Below are 7,115 nucleotides of genomic sequence, written 5' to 3'. Positions count from 1 at the left end.
GCTCAGCAGATGGTATCACACAGGATAGGATTAGATACACTGCTCAGCTGATGGTATCACACAGGATAGGATTAGATGCACAGCTCAGTAGGCAGTATCACACAGGAGAGGATTAGATACACGGCTCAGCAGACAGTATCACACAGGAGAGGATCAGATACACAGCTCAGCTGACAGTATCACACAGGAGTGGATTAGATACACGGCTCAGCAGACAGTATCGCACAGGGCGGGATTAGATACACGACTCAGCAGACAGTATCACACAGGATAGGATTAGATACACAGCTCAGTAGGCAGTATCACACAGGAGAGGATTAGATACACAGCTCATCAGACAGTATGACACAGGAGAGGATTAGATACACAGCTCAGCAGATAGTATCACACAGGAGAGGATTAGATACACAGCTCAGCTGACAGTATCACACAGGAGTGGATTAGATACACGGCTCAGCAGACATTATCACACAGGAGAGGATTAGATACACAGCTCAGCAGACAGTATCACACAGGATAGGATTAGACACAAAGCTCAGCAGACAGTATCACACAGGAGAGGATTAGATACATGGCTCAGCAGACAGCATCACACAGCATAGGATTAGATACACGGTTCAGCAGACAGTATCACCCAGGAGGGCATTAGATACACAGCTCAGCAGACAGTATCACACAGGAGTGGATTAGATACACAGCTCAGTAGACGGTATCACACAGGATAGGATTAGATACACAGCTCATCAGACAGTATCACACAGAGGATTACATACACAGCTCAGCACACAGTATCACACAGGAAAGGATTAGATACACAGCTCAGCAGAGAGTATCGCACAGGAGAGGATTAGATACACAGCTCAGCAGCCGGTATCACACAGGAGAGGATTAGATACACTGCTCAGCAGACGGTATCACACAGGAGAGGATTAGATACACGGTTGAGCAGACAGTATCACACAGGGTAGGATTAGAGATACAGCTCAGCAGACAGTATCACACAGCATAGGATTAGATACACAGCACAGCAGTCAGTATCACACAGGAGAGGATTTGATACACAGCTCAGCAGACAGTATCACACAGGAGAGGATTAGATACACGGATCAGCAGATGGTATCAAACATGATGGAATTAGATACACTGCTCAGCAGACAGTATCACTCAGGACAGGATTAGATACACAGCTCACCTGACAGTATCACACAGTAGAGGATTATATACATGGCTCAGCAGACAGTATCACACAGGATAGGATTAGATACACAGCTCAGCAAACAGTATCACACAGGAGAGGATTAGATACATAGCTCAGCAGACAGTATCACACAGGAGAGGATTAGATACACGGCTCAGCAGACGGTATCACACAGGAGAGGAATAGATACACAGCTCAGCAGACAGTATCACACAGGAAAGGATTAGATACACAGCTCAGCAGATGGTATCACACAGGATAGGATTAGATACACAACTCAGCTGACAGTATCACACAGCACAGGATTAGATACAAAGCTCAGCAGATAGTATCACACAGGAGTGGATTAGATACACGGCTCAGCAGACAGTATCGCACAGGGCGGGATTAGATACACGGCTCAGCAGACAGTATCACACAGGATAGGATTAGATACACAGTTCATCAGACAGTATCACACAGGAGTGGATTAGATACACGGCTCAGCAGACAGTATCGCACAGGGCGGGATTAGATACACAGCTCAGCAGACAGTATCACACAGGAGTGGATTAGATCCACGGCTCAGCAGACAGTATCGCACAGGGCGGGATTAGATACACGGCTCAGCAGACAGTATCACACAGGATAGGATTAGATACACTGCTCATCAGATAGTATCACACATGATAGGATTAGATGCACAGCTCAGCAGACAGTATCACACAGGAGAGGATTAGATACACAGCTCAGCAGACAATATCGCACAGGAGAGGATTAGATACATAGCTCAGCGGACTGTATCACACAGGACAGGATTAGATACACAGCTCAGCAGACAGTATCACACAGGAGAGGATTAGATACACGGCTCAGCAGACATTATCACACAGGAGAGGATTAGATACACAGCTCAGCAGATGGTATCACACAAGATAGGATTAGATACACTGCTCAGCAGATAGTATCACACAGGAGAGGATTAGATACACTGCTCAGCAGATAGTATCACACAGGAGAGGATTAGATACACAGCTCAGCAGACAGTATCACGAAGGATAGGATTAGATACACAGCTCAGCAGCTGGTATCACACAGGATAGGTTTAGATACACTGCTCAGCAGATGGTATCACACAGGATATGATTAGATACAGGGCTCAGCAGACAGTATCACACAGGAGAGGATTAGTTACACGGCTCAGCAGATGGTATCACACAGGATAGGATTAGATACACAGCTCAGCAGACAGTATCACACAGGGCAGGATTAGATACACGGTTCAGCAGACAGTATCACACAGGGTAGGATTAGATACACGGCTCAGCAGACAGTATCACACAGGAGAGGATTTGATACACAGCTCAGCAGACAGTATCACACAGGAGAGGATTAGATACACAGCTCAGCAGATGGTATCACACAGGATAGGATTAGATACACTGTTCAGCAGACAGTATCACACAGGGTAGGATTAGATACACGGCTCAGCAGACAGTATCACACAGGAGAGGATTTGATACACAGCTCAGCAGACAGTATCACACAGGAGAGGATTAGATACACAGCTCAGCAGATGGTATCACACAGGATAGAATTAGATACACTGCTCAGCAGACAGTATTACACAGCATAGGATTAGATACATGGCTCAGCAGACGGTATCACACAGGGCAGGATTAGATGCACGGTTCAGCAGACAGTATCACACAGGGTAGGATTAGATACACGGCTCAGCAGACAGTATCACACAGGAGAGGATTAGATACACAGCTCAGCAGACAGTATCACACAGGAGAGGATTAGATACACGGCTCAGCAGACAGTATCACACAGGAGATGATTAGATACACAGCTCAGCAGACAGTATCACACAGGAGAGGATTAGATACACGGCTCAGCAGACAGTATCACACAGGAGAGGATTAGATACACTGCTCAGCAGATAGTATCACACAGGAGAGGATTAGATGCACAGCTCAGCAGACAGTATCACACAGGAGAGGATTAGATACACGGCTCATCAGACAGTATCGCACAGGAGAGGATTAGATACATAGCTCATCAGACAGTATCACACAGGACAGGATTAGATACACAGCTCAGCAGACAGTATCACACAGGAGAGGATTAGATACATAGCTCATCAGACAGTATCACACAGGACAGGATTAGATACACGGCTCAGCAGACAATATCACACAGGAGAGGATTAGATACACAGCTCAGCTGACAGTATCACACAGGAGAGGATTAGATACACAGCTCAGCAGACAGTATCGCACAGGAGAGGATTAGATACATAGCTCATCAGACAGTATCACACAGGACAGGATTAGATACACAGCTCAGCAGACAGTATCACACAGGAGAGGATTAGATACACAGCTCAGCTGACAGTATCACACAGGAGAGGATTAGATACACAGCTCAGCAGACAGTATCGCACAGGAGAGGATTAGATACACAGCTCAGCAGCCGGTATCACACAGGAGAGGATTAGATACACTGCTCAGCAGACGGTATCACACAGGAGAGGATTAGATACACGGTTGAGCAGAGAGTATCACACAGGGTAGGATTAGAGATACAGCTCAGCAGACTGTATCACACAGCATAGGATTAGATACACAGCTCAGCAGACAGTATCACACAGCATAGGATTAGATACACAGCACAGCAGTCAGTATCACACAGGAGAGGATTTGATACACAGCTCAGCAGACAGTATCACACAGGAGAGGATTAGATACACAGCTCAGCTGACAATATCACACAGGACAGGATTAGATACACAGCTCAGCAGACAGTATCACACAGGAGTGGATTAGCTACACAGCTCACCTGACAGTATCACACAGGAGAGGATTAGATACACAGCTCAGCAGACAGTATCACACAGGAGAGGATTAGATACACAGCTCAGCAGACAGTATCACACAGGATAGGATTAGATACACAACTCAGCTGACAGTATCACACAGCACAGGATTAGATACAAAGCTCAGCAGATAGTATCACACAGGAGTGGATTAGATACACGGCTCAGCAGACAGTATCGCACAGGGCGGGATTAGATACACGGCTCAGCAGACAGTATCACACAGGATAGGATTAGATACACAGTTCATCAGACAGTATCACACAGGAGTGGATTAGATACACGGCTCAGCAGACAGTATCACACAGGAGAGGATTAGATACACAGCTCAGCAGACAGTATCACACAGGAGTGGATTAGATACACAGCTCAGCTGACAATATCACACAGGACAGGATTAGATACACAGCTCAGCAGACAGTATCACACAGGAGTGGATTAGCTACACAGCTCACCTGACAGTATCACACAGGAGAGGATTAGATACACAGCTCAGCAGACAGTATCACACAGGAGAGGATTAGATACACAGCTCAGCAGACAGTATCACACAGGATAGGATTAGATACACAACTCAGCTGACAGTATCACACAGCACAGGATTAGATACAAAGCTCAGCAGATAGTATCACACAGGAGTGGATTAGATACACGGCTCAGCAGACAGTATCGCACAGGGCGGGATTAGATACACGGCTCAGCAGACAGTATCACACAGGATAGGATTAGATACACAGTTCATCAGACAGTATCACACAGGAGTGGATTAGATACACGGCTCAGCAGACAGTATCACACAGGAGAGGATTAGATACACAGCTCAGCAGACAGTATCACACAGGAGTGGATTAGATCCACGGCTCAGCAGACAGTATCGCACAGGGCGGGATTAGATACACGGCTCAGCAGACAGTATCACACAGGACAGGATTAGATACACAGCTCAGCAGACAGTATCACACAGGAGAGGATTAGATACACAGCTCAGCTGACAGTATCACACAGGAGAGGATTAGATACACAGCTCAGCAGACAGTATCGCACAGGAGAGGATTAGATACACAGCTCAGCAGCCGGTATCACACAGGAGAGGATTAGATACACTGCTCAGCAGACGGTATCACACAGGAGAGGATTAGATACACGGTTGAGCAGAGAGTATCACACAGGGTAGGATTAGAGATACAGCTCAGCAGACTGTATCACACAGCATAGGATTAGATACACAGCTCAGCAGACAGTATCACACAGCATAGGATTAGATACACAGCACAGCAGTCAGTATCACACAGGAGAGGATTTGATACACAGCTCAGCAGACAGTATCACACAGGAGAGGATTAGATACACAGCTCAGCTGACAATATCACACAGGACAGGATTAGATACACAGCTCAGCAGACAGTATCACACAGGAGTGGATTAGCTACACAGCTCACCTGACAGTATCACACAGGAGAGGATTAGATACACAGCTCAGCAGACAGTATCACACAGGAGAGGATTAGATACACAGCTCAGCAGACAGTATCACACAGGATAGGATTAGATACACAACTCAGCTGACAGTATCACACAGCACAGGATTAGATACAAAGCTCAGCAGATAGTATCACACAGGAGTGGATTAGATACACGGCTCAGCAGACAGTATCGCACAGGGCGGGATTAGATACACGGCTCAGCAGACAGTATCACACAGGATAGGATTAGATACACAGTTCATCAGACAGTATCACACAGGAGTGGATTAGATACACGGCTCAGCAGACAGTATCACACAGGAGAGGATTAGATACACAGCTCAGCAGACAGTATCACACAGGAGTGGATTAGATCCACGGCTCAGCAGACAGTATCGCACAGGGCGGGATTAGATACACGGCTCAGCAGACAGTATCACACAGGATAGGATTAGATACACAGCTCAGCAGATGGTATCACACAGGATAGGATTAGATACACAGCTCAGCAGACAGTATCACACAGGATAGGATTAGATGCACAGCTCAGCAGACAGTATCACACAGGAGAGGATTAGATACACAGCTCAGCAGAGAATATCGCACAGGAGAGGATTAGATACACGGCTCAGCAGATGGTATCACACAGGAAAGGATTAGATACACAGCTCAGCAGACAGTATCACAAAGGATAGGATTAGATACACAGCTCAGCAGACAGTATCACACAGGATAGGATTAGATACATAGCTCAGCGGACTGTATCACACAGGACAGGATTAGATACACAGCTCAGCAGACAGTATCACACAGGAGAGGATTAGATACACAGCTCAGCAGACATTATCACACAGGAGAGGATTAGATACACAGCTCAGCAGATGGTATCACACAGGAAAGGATTAGATACACAGCTCATCAGACAGTATCACAAAGGATAGGATTAGATACACAGCTCAGCAGCTGGTATCACACAGGATAGGTTTAGATACACTGCTCAGCAGATGGTATCACACAGGATATGATTAGATACAGGGCTCAGCAGACAGTATCACACAGCAGAGGATTAGTTACACGGCTCAGCAGATGGTATCACACAGGATAGGATTAGATACACAGCTCAGCAGACAGTATCACACAGGGCAGGATTAGATACACGGTTCAGCAGACAGTATCACACAGGGTAGGATTAGATACACGGCTCAGCAGACAGTATCACACAGGAGAGGATTTGATACACAGCTCAGCAGACAGTATCACACAGGAGAGGATTAGATACACAGCTCAGCAGATGGTATCACACAGGATAGAATTAGATACACTGCTCAGCAGACAGTATCACACAGGGCAGGATTAGATACACGGTTCAGCAGACAGTATCACACAGGGTAGGATTAGATACACGGCTCAGCAGACAGTATCACACAGGAGAGGATTAGATACACAGCTCAGCAGACAGTATCACACAGGAGAGGATTAGATACACGGCTCAGCAGACAGTATCACACAGGAGAGGATTAGATACATAGCTCATCAGACAGTATCACACAGGAGTGGATTAGATACACAGCTCAGCAGACAGTATCACACAGGA

Source organism: Phyllobates terribilis, unplaced genomic scaffold, assembly GCF_046119375.1.
Source record: "Phyllobates terribilis strain yellow unplaced genomic scaffold, ASM4611937v1 Scaffold_144__1_contigs__length_4642544, whole genome shotgun sequence".
In the NCBI taxonomy this organism is placed as follows: domain Eukaryota; kingdom Metazoa; phylum Chordata; class Amphibia; order Anura; family Dendrobatidae; genus Phyllobates; species Phyllobates terribilis.
This window is presented reverse-complemented; position numbering follows the sequence as displayed.